Source organism: Corvus moneduloides, chromosome 1 (assembly GCF_009650955.1).
Source record: "Corvus moneduloides isolate bCorMon1 chromosome 1, bCorMon1.pri, whole genome shotgun sequence".
In the NCBI taxonomy this organism is placed as follows: Eukaryota; Metazoa; Chordata; class Aves; order Passeriformes; family Corvidae; genus Corvus; species Corvus moneduloides.
The window spans coordinates 53,400,652-53,418,781 of NC_045476.1; the positions used below are offsets into that span (position 1 = coordinate 53,400,652).

At 43.2% G+C, this 18,130-nt stretch overlaps 1 long non-coding RNA gene across 2 annotated transcripts in view; it reads right to left on the reverse strand.

The window, feature by feature from the left end:
- Positions 1–2,142: 2,142 nt before the first annotated feature.
- The window catches only part of LOC116444488, a 31,506-nt gene continuing 15,518 nt past the window's right edge, over positions 2,143–18,130 (reverse strand). For both annotated transcript variants that reach the window (XR_004240340.1, XR_004240338.1), the window contains exons 3-5: positions 12,247–13,063; positions 3,422–3,471; positions 2,143–2,450 (exon numbers count right to left, since the gene is read on the reverse strand). This is a non-coding gene — a long non-coding RNA (uncharacterized LOC116444488). The remainder of the gene's footprint in view (positions 2,451–3,421; positions 3,472–12,246; positions 13,064–18,130) is intronic.

Here is an 18,130-nt window from a genome sequence, read left to right on the forward strand (position 1 = left end):
GTGTTAAAAACCGTAATATGATCAACTCCTCTGATTGCTTTCTTGATACACTGATTTCCTGTTCAGGATTGTGTGTAGGAAAGGCCAAAGAAATTTTCTACATTGAGAAATACAGTTTTTGTAGGAGAATATTTTTTGTTCTGTGGGTAACTTTCTGAACTGTTTTCCATAAGTTCTGTGAGCCCACCCTCTTTTTAGGTCAGCAGCAGGCTTGAGTGAGTAGAGCTTAAGAACTTAATTTGATGCCTGATGCCTGTCCCAGGATGCTGATGGGAAAGTGTGCAAACTAAGCTCCATGTTTGGAGCATATTGGCAGCATGTTTTCTCCAGGCATTGTAGGACACAGAAAACACCACTTGTGCAGAGAACCACAGCCATGTTATTCCCTAAGAACTGCAAATCTCATTTCTCCAGTTGCACTTCTTGTGTCTAAGACAATCCATTTGCCTGCTGTGGAAAGGATCATCCTTCCTCCTTTACACCAGCTTTGTCTGCAGGCCATCCTGCTCCTGCAGCCAGACACCCAGTGCCCTTGCTTTGTAGGTTGATCAGTGTGATGGAAAAGAGAACCACCAAAACTGATGTGGGGTTGGTGGAGAGCAGGATCATCTCAGGGGAGCACGACACTTACCATGACATGAAATCTTGCTCCCAGCATTGTGGTGAAATTCAGACTCTATTTTTAAGGTGTTTCTATACCTGACATCAAAGGAAGATAAACACTTGAATACCTTTGACTGTATCCATGCAGCCCTGATGAACATTCCCTCTTTCCCAGGTAAATGTGTGTAAACTGGCCCATGTCCAGAGACCAGCAAGAAGGGACATCTCTGAGCTTTGCATGATCATCCTGATGAACAAGTAGAATGGACCATGTCCCAGTCATTCCAACAGGATGCTGTGCAGCTGATGGGTAAGCTCCTTCTCCCAGAACAAAGTAGCCTTGGTCATCTTAATTACTACATTGTGGTGTTCCCTGAAATAAGCCCAGCCATTGTCTCGGGAGACACAATTGGGCCAGGAAGCCTGTTGGAAGTTCAACAGTATGGGCTATACCCAAGTTTGTGTCCTGGCCCTGTTTAGTTGCAGACTGCCTGTGTTTCATTCATGACCAAGGATGTTATTATTTTCCAGTACCTTTGCAGCTCAGTGTGAGTGCTGCACCACAGCCTGACAGAGGCTGCTGCAGCAGTACAACACAAGGTACAGGCTGTAGATCCAGGAAAGTGGCAAGCAGATGTACATAGGGTGTTTTCATGTTGCAAAACCTGCTAGAGTAGTGTTGGAAGATTGGCATAGGAAAGAGGACCCAAATTTGTATTGGTTTCTTTCATGCTTTGTCTGTGGGGAATCAACTGGACCATGCCAGTTTTGGTGTGTTTGAGGTGTGGGTGATCGAGGGAGTGAGCTAGGAAATTACATTGCTTGCAACATAGGTGCCCCCAGCTTTGTGTTGGTGGGTCTTTCCATGCCCTGGGATCCTGGAATGGATAGGAATGCTGTGTAAGTGGAATGAAAAAAGGGGTGAGGGCAACAGCATTACAAGGAAGCTGGAACTTGCTCTGAACACTGCTGTGAGCTCCAGGGTTGCTTGTGGCTGTCTGCTTTGCACATTTGACCCATTCATCCCTCTAGGCTCAAACTGAGTGACAGCAGCCGTGCTGCCCCCCTCCCTGCCAGGCCTCGCAGGTGCTGCTCCACAACCCGGCGAAAGAAGTCCACGTTTACAGAAAGTCCTTTTCCCTCCCTTTCCTTTCCCTTTTAAGGCTCTTGGCCAAGCTGTGTGATTCTTATCTGGTCTCTGCAGAGCCTTGAAGTGAGGTCATTCAGGAAGTTTAATTAATCCTGTACAATTGTCACTACATCCTTGGCTGCACATTGTACTAGGGCCCATCCCACCACCACAATGCCTCTTACGACAGCTGAACATCTGTTTAAAAACTGGTTGCCAAGAAGTAGTACTTGCAAAGCCCCATTTTCCCTCTGGCTGTATGTGTGCAGCTCATCACAATATTGTATAACAACGTTAAGAGAAAGAACAGAATTTCCCTTTGCTCTAGGGATCAACCGGTAAAGCAAGCTAAAATTATCTGTGAAAGGCCGGTTCCAAAATAGCACTGGCAAAGAAATGGCTGGTTTACGTGTATCCTGCTCATATTTATTTCCCAGGCTGGCACCATCCAAGACACTGGGCTGTGAAGGGATGCTGCAGGACATGGGATTTGGGATGCTGGGGTGGTTTCACCAGGGGCTTCAGTCCCTGACCACTGCTACTCCCCTCAGAACTGGGGCCTTGCATGTCCCCAAGGCTGTGCTCTCTTCCACTCTTTACCCTCTGACTGCAGAGAAGGACAATATGTTTCTTCTGCTCCTGAGGGTGGAGAGGTGTTGCACACACACAGGTAGTCTTAGTTCTTCCCAGCCTCCCAGGACAGCCTTTAAAAATTACTCTGGAAGAAAAGAAGAGAGAGACTAATAATGAAGAGCGGAAATTGCAAGTCCTTTGTGGGGAGAAAAACAATGATAGATGCTGAGAGATGAGGGGAGCAAGGGGTGCAGGAACCAACAGAAATATGGGGCAAGTAATACCAAATGCCATAGTGGCAGAGTAAAGATGAAGGGGCACATAGAAGGCATGGTGACAGGATGTGCTTCTATCTGACAGAAGAGTATTCTTGGTGCCATCTAATCTGTCTTTTACCTTTACTTGCTCCTATCCCCCTTGACTTCCTCCATAATTCTTAGTGGTGCAAGAATATAAAGAAGGCTAGGATAAAGTCCTACAAGGAGTTTTTTGTAATGGTAAGGGAGGTATTGGGGCCTGAAATTGTGCAGCTCAACTTCCAAGGAGAAGCAAAACACTTCCCTGCTCCTGCAGGCAGAAGACCTAACATGTCCCAGAGCTGCTCACCTGGGATAACTTCTCCTGTCCAAGAAAGGTGGAGGTGGGGCTGGTGTGGCCTCTCAGCCACAGCTCACACAGGGTCCATGCCAGCCCTCCTGACCCCTGACTGGCACAGCTGTGGCTTGCTGAGGAGCGATTTGACATGAAGATTGTCTAATTTGGCATCTCTGATGAATAATGGATGGGAAAAGTCAATGTAGTAAAAGACTTTTTGAGTCTTTGGAGGTAATAATCCATGTTTCCAATTTCCCAAATGGTCTTGCCTTTTGCTTCAGTAATGAAATCTATTTTTCATAGTTTGGCCTTTTGGAGCTACCTGATTTGTTTCACTCTTTGCATTTGTTAAAAAATTTTAAATTGCTTCCTCTGAGGTATTGCAGAGTGATTGTGCAGCTGCATGGGCAGAAAGGTGTATTTACATACAGGCATATCCTTCAAGGTTATTAATTCTGGGATATTCAAATTTAGTTCCATACACGGACCATCTTTTATTCTATAGTAATAATACTGGTTTACCTTGAGATAAGCTGTTCTTTCTTCAGTATCATATTGCCCTTTTCTTAGACCTGTGAAAGAATAGAATTCAAAATTAGCAACATACACTAATTCATTTAATATTAATTATGAACTTAATTTATGAACTTGTCTTGCAAATACACTCAAGCTCTACACAGTAAACAGTTGACATAGCCTGCAGCATATAAAGGTATCTTCTATAATTATGATGAGATAATACATATATAATTATATGAATATGTAATTGTTTGTGTTATCTCCAAAGAACTGAGGTCTGTACTGGCTTCATGCTTACCATGCATTGTCTGAACATCAGGGGAGCTGAGCTTTCCAAGTGTTTTCTGTGTGCAGGTGTTAAATGGGTGGCTTAGGTGGTGTCCTTCTTGGTTGAATTTCTGGTCTCTCCAGAGCACAGAGGCATAGCTCTGTGGCCAGGGGCCGCTGCTGGTGATGTGATGTTTTCTGGCAGGAGATGTGAGCCTGTTCCCACCCTCACAGCATCTCTCTGGAGGGCAAACCCAAACCCCATCATCCTTCTAGGGCTACCTCTCTTGTTATGGACTCTAGGCATCTTGCTTTATAGGTATACTGGAGGACTTTACACTCAGCTTTTAGTCTAAGGGACATGTGAAGGCCGACTTAAAGGCAGGTATACATATTAAGGAGGACTAGAGGTGATATTTTCCTAGGGGGCTGTTTTATTGATAGCTTTCTAGCCAGTATTTTCCTGCCTCAACACAATCCTCTCAAGTACACTTACAGGACTGCGTGAGTTGCATTTTAGGGTGTTTATCTGTCTTACCTTTTGACATTGGCACAGATGTGTCGAGCTCTGATTTCTTTCTGCAGAGCTCTTAGGAGCCAGTGTAGTCTGGGTATGCATCTGTCATGGTGTAATAACTCCCCTGTTGTCCATACCACTGTTCTGTAGCACTCATCATATGTTGTATGTCTCAGAGTTGCCTGAGCTTGCTTCCCTCTGAATAGATGGTACTGTTCTGTGGCTCGAGTGGAATTGCAGGCAAGGGAGAACCGCTTTCTGCAGGTGTAATATTCCTCTTGTTTTTATAAGAAAACAGTTTTCCCTGCTTTGGGGTAGAATTTAAAGGCAGGAGTAGATGGCTGAAGTTAAAATCAGCATTTTTAAAGGCCAGATTCTGTCCTGATCTGATATCTTGTCTTTAGTCAGATCCCACAATTGAAGCCAAAGGGGATCGTACTGGCACAGTCAAATACAGAATATGCCCCACTACCCCTGAAATAAATGACAGCTCACACTGATATACCCAATATCATATTTCATCAATGTTCTTACAAGACATTAACTAATTAACCTGATAGTGCTTTTATTTAATGAGATCTGAGTACCAGCATGCTCACAGAAGTCTGCTCTCTAAGCACTGCTCTTTGAAGAACACGCCTTTTGGTTTAAGTGCCACACGCAACAGTATTTTATTGATTACTGTTTTTCTCCTACAGTCCCCTAGGGGTTTTGTGCAGCAATGGGCTGGAGAATCTTGCATTGTGTTAGGTGCCAGGATGCAGCTTGCTAGTGCTTGAAATTTCATTTAAATAGTGTCTAAAAGTCCATGAATTCTCACAGAAATGGGAGAAAGAAAGAATTAACTAAGAAAACCATCAGTCTTAGGCAAAGATATCATGTCTCCTGTCTTAGGCTCACTTTGCCACAGAGTGTTGGGTATTTTAGCATAGTGGCTTGGAGATTTGAAATACAGCTGGATTTAGAAAAGCTTTGGCTCCCCGTTAATCGTTTGTCCTTCCTGGACACTACCTAGACCTGTGAGGTTTGTTCCGCTCTCCACCAAAGTGCTCTTGTCTGACACTGAAAATAACTCCCTGAGGCTACCTGCTGTGTTTTGGGGCTCAGCAACCTTACTGCCCTGCTGATTGCCTGGGTCTTAACAACCCTTGGCCCTGGCAAGCACGATGCAGCTGTGTGTGTGTGTGTGGGAAGGGCTGCAGCCCATGGTGGGTGTCTGCTGGCATCTGTCCGACCTCTGGGCCAGCCTCACATCCTGCTCCAGGCACTTGTTTCACAGCCGGTCGCGGGTCAGTCGCGCCGCACACAGCAGGAAGAGCGGTTCATCCGTTCTTGCAGATTGCTCAGAGTCACGTTTTTATCTGTGCATGCAGAGCTGTGGTTATCAGCTGTTGCCTCCAAATAACCTGGGAACAAGACAGATTAGAGGCTTCCACCAGACACGTTAAATTGCGCATCAGATCGGTAGGGATTCCGCTCATTGAACAGCTGAGGTTTGGTTTATGTGGTTGCAGTGCCACTGACACACTTCCTGATTTATATTTACGAAAGACCACTGAACTGCTACGCTTTTTAAAAGCTTTGTAAAGGTGCAATATGGGGAAGATTGATTAAAAATATGTTTCTGGATATAAGTGGCATTGCATACTCTGTATATTCTCTAATAATAGTTTATCGTTATTTCTCCTAAACTCTCATATCATGAATTCTCTAGCAGACATCTTTCTGGTATATCAAATGTACTGTCAGGCACACAGTTTTGTTTTGGCTTCAGCTGTTATATTTTTATACGGTGGTTTTTAGTGTTTATTACAAGTGCCTTAGCACCACTTTTTCCTACTTTCTCTCCCTAATCCCTCCTCCCTTTTGCTTGCTTTATGCTGAAATTATGCTGAATAAAGGTGGCTGGTTAACAGTCACATATATCAGAAATTTCTGCTTATCTGTATATGTACTGCCCCTGAATTCCTCCCCCACTATCAGGTTTTCCAAACAGCCCTTTCTATGTTCTCAAGGCTGTAACTCAAAGCAGACACAAGGAGAAAAAGGGATTTCTGTCCATCTCCTTCCTCTCTGAATGTCCAGTTTGGGTTGTGTGTGACAGGAGTGAATCCAAGGACTGAAGATGCCCATGCTGGGGCCCCTGCACCTCCACTGTATGCAGTTTGCCCCTTTACTTCAAAGCAGGGTTAGTCTGGGTTTTCAGGTGAATGCCCGCAGTCATTCACCTGGGCTTTTGCCTTCCTAGCAAAATGCAAAGTGCATTTTTCTCTTTGCACACCCGAATCACAGCACATGGTTAAGTTTCCTCTGAAAGCAACCTAGTCCATGACCACCAAATTGCCCTGCAAACACCACCAAAATGCAAAGATGAACATGGGGTTGTGTGGCTGCTCTGTAGTATGACCACAGCTTGAACAAAAGATGTGCAGATTCAGCCAAGGGAGCCTAAATGATACTGGGTTTATGCTAGATACAAGCAGCAGGTTTTGTCAGGCTGAGGATAAAGCTGGCCTGGAATCACCAACCCCTTTTCTGTTGGACTAACAGTCACATCTCCCAACTAGCCAGGCTGCCACTGCCCTTCTTGTAAAGGCACATTTATTGACTGTGAAGTGTATCTGTTAAGGAATACGGGATTTCCAAATGAATACTTGAAAAGAAACCCTGGGAACTAGGGGAAACACTAAGCTGGCTTCCTTTGTGTACCGGCCTGAGCTGCTTAGCAGAAACACAGCTGCCCCTCTGTCACTGGAGGCTGCAGGTCCTTCATCAACTCTGTGTTGCTGGCCTTGAAAAGCCTTAAGACAGCCCCACTGGGTTACACTCAGTGACGGAGACCTGACCTGCCCTGGGAAGGAAATAATCACAGTCTGCTCTGCCCTTGTCCGGTTTGGAGCCAAAGATGTCACTTCACCACAAAAGTGAAGAGGAAGAGGAAGGAGGAATGACCTCACCCAACTACAGCAGAGAGCACAAAGGAGATGAAACCATTGGGGACAAGCTCAGCTGCTCTAGGAAATTCCCTTCTCCGGCCTTTCTGAAGGAATCATCAGTATTTCCAACCAACCAAGCAATCTTCTCTCTGATGTTTCCTGTCCATGTTTACCCACCCACCCTGTCTGGCCCAGTCCCCACTCTCCCAGTACAGCCTTCCCCTTGGCAGCAGGACACCTGGACCTGTGTAAAGTACCTCCCAGGCCCCGGCCCCACTCTTTCATATCCTGGCACTGGCCTGCCTTTTCCTGTATGTGACAGAATTTGCACCTGCTGGTGTTCTGCCCCAGTACAGCTCAGAGTCTCTCCTTCGGTAGCAGTTTTGGATATAGAATCAAAGAATGGTTTAGGGTGGAAAAAACCTTTAAGATCATTGGCTCCAACCACTAACTCAACACGGCCAAGTCCACCACTAACCCATGTCCCTAAGTGCCACATCTACATGTCTCTTAAATACCTTCAGGAATGGGGACTCCACCACTTCTTCTGGGCAGCCTGTTCCAATGCTTGACATGAAAGAAAGTTTTCCTGGTATTTAACACAAACCTCCTGTGGCACAACTTGAGGCAATTTCCTCTTGTCCTCTTACTTGTTGCCTGGGAGAAGAGTCCAACCACCACCCCAGCACAGCCTCCTTTAGGGTGGAGTGCCTCCTTGAGGTCTCCCTGAGCCTCCTTTACTTCAGGTTAAACAATCCCACTTCCATCAGTTGTTCCTCATAAGATCTGTGCTCTAGACCCTTCACCATTTTTGTGGCCTTTGTTGGACATGAAATCCATCACCTCTATATCACAGCCATGCACTAAAACAAACAAAGAAATACATTGCAATGGGTCCTACTTCTTCATCCAGCCTGCCTTCATATTTGTTCTGGGCAAGCAGATCCTAATTTTCCTTCACTGATGAATCATCCTCCAAGATTTTGCCCTACCTGAGAGTCCCTTTGGTGTGTGTTCAGGTGACTGAGTCTTGGTCAAGAATCTGTCCTGCTGTATTTCATTGGAAGGTGAACACTATCATGGGGAAGGGTTGGTATAACACAGTTTGTATCACACAGACATTACTGGAGCTAACACAACTCCCAAAGTATCCAGATGCTCTATGCCCTTTTTTTTTTTTTAACTGACTAAGTAATGAATGAAAGCTAGTCTTATAAAATTCAACTTTTAAGAAATTCTAATTTCCTTTGAACCCAAACTTGTTTTTGGCAAAAATAGTATCAAAATAATGTTTCCTACTTACAAATGAATTAAGACAACTAATAGGTGAGCTACAGAGATGTGTATGTGCTTTAGCTGTGAGGGAGCACATCCTTTTGGATATTTGCTGACTATTTTATGGCCATGGATATATCCCTGTTTCCTTGATTGTGTTAACCTCCTATGGCATGTAAATCTTGGCAGGCTCTCAGGTGTGTAAATACCTGAAGAAGAGCTCAGTTTTAACTGGGGAAACTAAGAGTGGGAACTGAAATTACCTTTTTTTCCCCCTCCTACAATAGTGTAAAAGGTTTGGGTCCTTTGTTTGAACTAATTAGCTTAGCTAATTAGGGACTTGTTTTGGTCTGTCCTGCTTGTGCATTAGTCCTGTGATGGGAATAAGAGCAGAGACCCCAGGGAGCAGAAAGATTTATCAACTACTTTTATAATATCTGAATTGGTTTTCCTTTAACACACGGTATGAAAAAAGGTATGACAGCAAAAGTATGATGAAGAAGTATGGTTTGTATTGCAAGACTCAGCAGTCATTTGCAAATTGCAGTTACTAAATCTTTGGTTGCAGAGAGTTTGGCTCCAGTAAACACTAAGATAAATTAAGGTACATCTTCCAAGGTATTCTTTATACTGTGAGATCAACCAACATGTCTTGCAATGTTACAGCTATTTTTTTCCCCACTCTTCCTTCATCATTTCCTTTCTGCACAGGAAAATTCTTTTTGAAGTCTTTGGACATGGTGCTTCAAAGGAAAATTATAACCTTAAACATAAAGTTCCCACAACTTGAATAGCCCCATGTCTTCTCAAGGTGATGAATTCTAATTCTATCATCATGAAGAAGATGAAAAAAATGAGCTGTCAGTCTCATCAACTTTTTTAGAGGAGTGATGAGATAAATTGCAGAGTTAAGCAGCTAAATGTTAGAGTAAAAATACATTTATTACCTTTTTGAAATCAATGCATATTACAGAAATGTTCAGTTAGGCAGCTTGCTTTGAACAGAGTAGTCTGCTGATAGATTTCTTAAACTACCACACCAGAATTCATATGGGAATATGCACGTGCCAAATAGGTATCTCTAATTGTTAGAAAGAAATTGGTAAAGTTTGTCCTCAAATATCACAACAAAAAATCTGTATTTTCCCAAACACTGATCTGGACACTCTGAGTGGTTAGGTCCGGCATCAGCTGGGGCTTCAACCTCTTCTAACAGGTGGTGAAGTTAAAAGAAGTATTGCAATGTGTTCATTCTTCAGCCAAATACCTACAAAAATATTTGGACCGTAAGAATCCTTTTCTAAACTAAACCTATTTCTATCAAGAAGTGCTTCTGTGGCTGCTATTTCAGTCTTTCAATTTTCATTCCAGCTTTGCCATTTAGATGGTGTCAAAAGATGAAATTTTTTATGGCCTTTCTCCTGGCCACTTATACCTCTCCTTCACCTCATGTAACTGTTATTTAAGAATAGATATACTGGACATCAGAAGGTTTATATTTTGCTTCCAATTTCATTTAATCTTAGGCTTAATGATGTTGAAAATTCACAGAACCTCTAGAGATCTTTTGGGCTCCAGTCTCTATGCTTACAATTTGCATGAAGGTAAAATCACATGGGAAATACTCAGGAAAATGAGGTATTTTCTTTGCCATGGAAAATGCCTTCCTCTGACAGCTGCAGAATCCTTGATTAGTCTTTGTCTTTCACATCCCTTTTAAGGGATGTTATCTGTGCCTGGGTGGTATCTTTGTAGCAGGCACCAGTGAGTAATTTATTTCCTACTGACTGATGCCATGAAGATTTTTGCTTTTTTTTTTATACCCCTGCTATACCTTTTTATAACTTCTGTATTCTTAGTGCTTTTTGCCTACATTCTTGGACTTGTTTGTTCAGCTAGAAGACGATACATTTTAGAAGCTTTATAGTTAGGGATCAAAATGCCCCCAGGCCCCAAGGTCCTCTCCAGAACACATTCTGTGAACTAAGATAGAACCACCCAGGGGAAGGTTCCTTGGGGAGAGGGGCTCACTCGAGCCTCTCATTGGGGAATCTTTGATAGATATGCTAATTAGTAAGACCTATAATGTTATACCAGATCTATTGGGGGTGGGCATTGGGGTGTGCATTGGGGTGCATTCCACCTGGGCGTGGTGCACCTAAGGATCCTTAAAATAAATACAGAGGTAAAACCCCTTTTTCCCTTCTAACTGTGTTTGACTCTTGATTTTAAGACCAGGAAAAGGCATCAGACTGACAGAGAGGAAGGATTATATCAAGACGCTGATTGCTGAACTGTCCTTCCTGATTGCTTCGTTACCAGCACTTTGGAGAGAGCTGGGAGGGGAAGCCTGTGGACTGGTAGCCTCGGGATTGACACTCTCTAAACACACTGAAAAAGACAGGGGGAGAGAGAGGTTTTCTTGCAACACGTTAGGAATTGGACAGTTCCCCTGGCAGCAAACTGCTACTGAAGTCGAGTTCGCATCATCTGAAGGGTCTGTGTCCTTGAGACCAGGAGGCCAGAACGTTCTCCCAGCTCTGTCCTCAGACCAACTGGTGTGACTAGAGAAAGGCTTGGGGGTCATGCAAAGCAGAAACATTCCTTGCAAGTTCTGCTCTCGGGCCAACCATATCCATACCTGCTTTTTGCCAGCTGGATGACTGTGGGTGTGGTATTCTAACTCAGGAGACCACAGTGGAAGGTCCTGGTTTCAGTCACCCCTGTGGTGCTTCACCCTGGAGGTACTCAGCACCACTGAGCCTCTGGGCTGCCAAGCACCTCTAGAGGCCTTAGTGTGCCCATTTCCCAGGGAAAGTGTAACAATGGTGGAATGGTTCCCATGATGTGGAGAGAAGAGGAGCCTGCTGGGCTTTTGACATTTATTTTGGGAACTGACTGTAATTTTATCTGCCTTCAGCACAGTCCAAGCTCCTGTCTTTAATGATCTGTTGCTGCACAACAGGAGGAAGGGATTGCTCTCCCTGTTGTAATATATCTAGTGCAGACTTTTTTTGGAGGTAGCATTTTGATTAGAGACAAGTCCAATGGATGAATTGGTTTAAAAATTAAAGTGAAGGATGTAGGTGTAATAATTTCTCCCTTTTCTTTGATGTGAAGATATTTAAATGTACATCTCATCCAACTAGAACTGACCTGGGGTCATTCAGATGAGGGTTACTAATGTAGTGCTGTCTCTTTTAAGTCTAGCAATACCTGTACTGACACAGCCATGGCTCAGCATCAGAGCTCCCTCCCTAAACATGCCTGTTTTCAGGGATTTATGTAACTGCTGCTGGAATTTCCTCCTGACTGGTTGACACTTGTCAGGTCTATTGAAACCATCTCAGCAAATCAGGAGAAAAAAATTATTTCCTCTTGCCTAGAATGAAAGTCTTTTTAAACAATTAAGAAAAAAAGGAGAAAAATTGAAAAGGGTATAACTTGAAGAGGCCATAAGTAACCTTACAGGAGGCTGCTCGGGTGGCTCCCAAGATCCCTTCCAGCCTCAGTGGTTCTGTGATGATATGAACTGTGAGTCTTGGCAGTGTGATGACTATGTCTTCCTGAAAAATTGTTTTAGAAACACAGCATTGGGGATAACAATCCCTGCTCAAGATTGACAGTAAGTCATATGCCTGAGGTGAGACAGGACTTTTATCTGAAACCTCCACACCATGGTGGAAGGAGCTGGTTTTTATGTAAGTGCTGTACATCTGTCAAAGAAATCCCATCACATTGTTTACTGTACATAGTGCACATGTATATTGCAGTATACTTCTAGAAGATACCTTCACAGATCATGCTCTTCATAGAGCTCCTTTAGGCATTACCTGAACTCACACTGATGTGACAAGCTGCTCTGTGATGTTGTGGACCTCCCTATCCTTCCAGCAGTCTTCAGGTTGTCACAGAAGTGGCCAGGAAATTTTCTCACTGGGCAAAGTTCTGCTTCTTCAGAGGACTTGTGCTCAATTTTGCCAGAATTCGCTTTGTCAAAAGCTGTAGTAAACACTAAATGCCATGGTAGCTATTCAGTCTGAAGAGGGAGATATTAAAAGCCATGCATACCACGTGAGGAGGCTGTTGTGCAAGCCAGTACGTGGCAGCATGTACCAAGTGGTGACACCAGGGGTAGTGGCTTGGCTCTGGAGCTTCAGGTTTGAGCTACCTCACCTCCCTCTGCAACACTTTCCTCCCAGAGTGATGCTTGACTGTCCACTAGGAATGAGTGGTGTGGAGGAGAAACCTGTGTTTCTCTGTGCCCATCTTCTCACTGCCAGGTATCCTACTGGCTTCTTGGCTTCAGTGTCTTTAGAAAGGTGTAATCTTTCTAGTGGTGGCTGCGACTTGCTGGCGATTGCTGCTGGAACACTTGCTCTCCAAGCACCTCTGCAACAAAGACTTCGTTTTCATGCATGTTCCTGCCACGTCTGCCTATAATTAAAGCTGAGCAACCAATTAGAGCATCAGCGTAAGTCTGTGAATGCCAGTGCTGCAGCATGCAGCTGCCTATGCGTAATGAAGCAATAATTTTGGATGTGTGAACCTTGTCCCATGGTTGACTTGACTCAGCATCAGTGTTGGCTTCATTCTGCTGTTGTTGCCTTCCAATGTGATCCTGTGCCATGTGGAATGATGCAGTTGGGCCTGCAGAGTATAAACACAGGAGCAGATATTTGTTAGACGATCCAAAGTACACTACAAACATTATCTTTCATTTCTTGGCTTCCTCTTTCACAAGACTTTCCCACCACAACATTTTCTCTTGCATCCTTTCACTAGGACAGGCAATGTGCTGGTTTAATATTTCTTTATTCTATTCTGGTTCTTCTGCCGCCCACATCAGTATGGTGTCTTAACCATCACATACCGATCTGAGGAGAGAGGATTGAAAAAAAAAAAGAAAAACAGCCTTCTAATTAACATTCTAGTGATGGGAGAGAAATTGTTCTGTTAGCATTTAATTTTTAAAAAGCACTCAATGTAAAGGTTTTAGGAGGAACTTTCTAAATACTTCGCTTAATAAAGCAGCAATTGTGTGAAAATGAGAATAGACAATGATTGCAGAGACCATGGAATATGATTTCTGCAAAATAAATAAAGTCCACTGCAAACTGAAGTCTGCTAGTGTCAAAGAGATGACGATAGGGTGCAGAATTGATAAACTACTCTCAAAAAAAACCCAACTAGCTAATGGCCATCTGCAAGTCACTGGATAAAAAGATACCCTTTTGCTGTCTTTTGAAGTTGGAACAGAATTAAAGATGTTTTACTGCACAAGACTATGGCAAGACCATTCCAGATAGTGAGTTCTTACTCTGGTAGCTATGGAAATCAAAATATATAGGGGGGGCTACCCACCTATCTGCCTATATATATGGTAGTCATGATTCAGCTGTGCAGTCAGAGTTTGGGGTTAATTAGCATTAACCATTAGATGAGAATGGAGGGATGGCTGCAGGGAGCAGCTATGGCATGTAGCTTCCTAGCCTTATGTGGCAGTTATTTGTTGTCAATTCTCAGAGAATCCAGTGACTGGGCACAAACTATGCAGACAAGATCAAATTGCAATTCAAGATATTCGGTGCCATTTCTAACAGCTTTTCTCATGTCTTACTGTAATATTCCAAATAAACATGGCCTGAGAAAGATAAAACATATTTTCTCTCATTGCAAACTTCTAAAATTATGAGTAACACCTCAAAAGTGTGAGTGAACTTTGATCTTAGCTCTGTGCTTCAGTACAAGTCTTCACAAAAACATCCAATGTGGATACAGGTTACCAATTGCTTCTGAACACAGGGAAACAAGCTGAAATAAAATACGATACAGAATGTTATAAAACAGCCCAGGAGGAAATGTGGGCATACTGCAATGTTATGTTGGACATATTTTTATCATAGCTGAACATCTAGTTCTCCAGAAAAAAAACCAAAATCAACAACAAAAAACTCCACCACCCCCAGCTTCTACTGCATATTTTCCTTAAATTTGTCTTTAAAAAGCTGTTTAGATTCAATTGCTTCTGGTTCAGACTAAAGGAACTGGAGAAAACAGCATACATAAAAGAATATGGGGTATTACCTTTTCAGTTTTAATAAACTCACTGGCAGCTTCAAGAAGCAATGATGAAAAATTATTCTAAGCACAAGTTATACCTCATACCTGATGCCAGCTAAAAATAGAACTACAACAGACACTAAAACATACTCCTTGGTTAGAGTATAAGGAAATGAGGGCTTTTCCCTGCTCTACCCATCAGTCTATAACTGAAGTTAAACAATACGAGGAAGGGTGCATTAGAGGTAACGTGGGTAACTCAAAAACATGTAGGGAAGGATTCCACACTGGAGTTGTGTAGTAAAGCAGGATGTGACAGAACAGAGCCAGACTTGCCTGCACAGAGATAAAAACAAGTATTTGGATGATGGTAGTGCAGCTTTCGTGTTATTGAACATACCTACCATTTAGAAAAAAAATGTCCCCTCTGTGTTGGAGGAATCTGCTCTTCCTAGGGAATCCAGCTGGGTCTACTTCAGTGACTGATTCTTCCTTGAATATTGTTAGGGCAGATTTTTCTGTTACTATTGTTTGCAGCAAGCATGGGATGTTATGCTGTGGAAGGGGTAGATTAATCTTTTGAAGACTCCTTTTTTGGTTGTTTTTGGGCTTGAGGTGGTTTCTTTGAAGTCCGTTGCTAATACGTCTGTGAGTGCACACCCTTGTAGGCTGCATTGATCTGAGTCAGTCTTGCCTGGGCTCTATGAAGGTCAACAGCTTAAGAAAAGAATGAAGAAATTATTTCAACCCTCATATGCCTTCACAAGAGTGAAGGAGCTGCAGAAATGCCTCCTAGGTTATAGAGGATATTGTGCAATAGGGAGGATTTGGGGAAATCAAGGTAGGATTCACACATCCTCTGCCTTGTGATTAGTGGGGGGAACTTTTGTGCAGACAACAAAGTGGCTGGAGAGAAGCAGGAGAGCTGAGTAGAAAAAGCATATGCCTGGCATCAGAGCATCCAATTCTCCACAGCTGGGCAAGCTGGTGCATGCCCATCTCACGTCAAAATCCTTGTATCTCCTTAATCCATGAGACGAGTACATTGGACAGCTGAGGGACCACCAGGAGGCATTCATCTGACAAAAGCATACCTTCCCATTGGGAATTTCATATGCTGCCTGTGAGAGAATACTGGCATGCAGCTGTGCCCCTGGGCATCCCAGAAATGTTGATCTTGGCCACCCTTGCTGGCTTACTTCCCACCTTGGCTCGAGGTTTGGATTTCCTAACCATCCCCATGCTGCCACACACCCGCTGCAGGATGGGGGACATTGCAGGTCAGGCAGCACAGTGTGGGCATGTAGGGGTTATGTACAGGAACCTTATGTACCTCAAAAGCTACAAGTTTCCTACCCTTACAGGACTGTAGGGACCCTCAGGTCTACTGATCCATGAAGAGACAGCAAAAAGGCACCAAAATCAATTCTCTTTCCCTTTTGTAGTTCATCCATCCCATATCCAGCCCAAATACCAGGTGCAGCAGGAAGCAGTGTGCCCTAGCTGCAGAATTATTTCCTTCTGCCATTAAAAGAAATTTTAATGCACAGCAAGCGCCACTGAAGTGCAAGTGAAGGGCCCATTCCATAAAAGATTTAGACACTTTCTCGGTGTATACTTTTGATTTGTACAGCAGGGAGCTTGTACTTGGGAAGAAAAAGGGGAGGGGGGGAGGACTTTGCTTTAAATTACAGCTTTTTTAAAAATTCATTTTGCATTCAAAAGTGTAAATATATTTTCTCTTTCTCTTGCCTTGATTTATGACCTTATAAAAGTGAGATAGAATCAGTCCAGAAAGAAACAAAGGTTAGGTCTTCCCAGAGCCTGAAGCCTTTGTGTAAGTCCCTGAAGAACAGCTGTGCAAATTACATTTGCTGCTATCAGATAAAGTGGAGACAGAGAGCAGTTTTTCTAACAGGATCTGGACAAGATTCCATTTTACTTTGTCGTTTTGAATGCAGGTTTGATTTTGTTTGCTGGTAGTCACAGCCTTTAATGTTACCTTGCCAAAAATGGCTATTGCAGGAGAACTCGCATCAATATGATATCAGCACAGGCAGAGAGAGAAACATCCTGTTTATGTGAATGTCCCTAACAAAAGAAGTCAAGATCTAAACAGATAGAAGAGAATGCCAGTAACCATGAAACAAACTACATGCCAGATGTTAGTCATGCTGCTTAGAGATCTAGGAGAGGTTGATCAGCTATTATGTTGATGAGTGCAGCTTATGAACCTGTAGAGAAGGGAAGCAATAGTTGTCATTTGCATGATTGAAGTCTTGTGTAGTACTTCTTAAATCATAAATAATTTCATTTTACCTGAGTGTATTAATTAAAAGGTTACATTTTAAGGCATTCACTTTCCTTTCTTTACAAGTTCATATAAAGCATTCAAAAGTAGAAATTAATTTTGTTTTATAGACTAAGAGAGCCACAGAATCCCAAATGAAATTAGGTTGAAAAGGACTTCTGGTCCTAGCCCCTGCTCAGAACATGGCCAGGTTCAAAGTCACAAGTTGCTCAGAGCCTTTAGTTAAATTTGAGTATCTCTACGGAAACCAGCGGTTTTTTCATTGCTTAACTGTCTTCAAAGTGGAGTTGTTTTTCCATCCATCCTACTAACCAGAATTTTCCTTGCTGAAGCTTGTGTCTGTTGCCTCCTGTCCCTTCACTGTGCACCTCTGAGAGGACCCATCTCTGCTGTAGTCTCCAAAGGCCCTGTCAGGCTGCTGCTATGTTCACCCTGAAGCCATCTCTCTTCCAGGCTGGACAGGCTCAGTTCTCTCAGCCTCACTTAGCTGGCAGGAGCTCCAGCCCCAGTCATCTTGGCAGCCCTCTGCTGAGCTCACACCGTTTCTTGGATCTCAATTCTCTTCCGGAGGATGTAAAACTGGACACAATGGCTTCACCAACACCACAGAGGAAAGCTGTGGCCTTCCACATGCTGACTCTATTGGTTTGACCTGTGTGTTTACTGAGGGTACATTCCATCCCTCTGTCCAGGTGGCTGAGGAAGATGTTTAACAGTGCCAGCACTGGTATTGTCATTCACAACCAGCTGCTAATTATACTGACTGCTGAATGTTGTCTTTTGAACCCAATGGTCCAGCTTCTCATCCATCTAGTATTGGTCATTTCTGAACCATGCTTAAATTCTGCTACCTCTTCTCTCTCCTGTGATGGAGGTAACTTGGAGCAGAATATTCAGAACTCGCAGAATTTAACAAGTTGTATAAATAAAATCAGAATCTGATTATTCAGCCTGCTTTTCATTTCGACATTTTTTTTGAGAAGGTAGCTGTGTTTCTCAAAGACTAATAGGAGTCTATTTTTCTTGTTTAAATCTCCTTTGGGTTTCCAGAAATTTTTGAGACTGGGTAGTGTGGGAAAGACTAAGGCTGAAAGTGAAGGCACTGAAGCCGAGACCAGCAAAGTATGGATTTGTACAGGAATAAGACCTGTATATACACAAAAGTATTTGTAGCTAGCAGACACTCTAAGCACTCTTGCTACTCTGTGTAGTTTCGCTGTTTGACTAAGGAAGGAGATATTTCCCCTGCAGCAGTGCATCCTTTTTTCAAATAAAAAATTTTCACAAGAGCCTTTGAATTTTGATAGAACTTGAGCAGGTTGAAAAGAAATACCTGGCTTTTC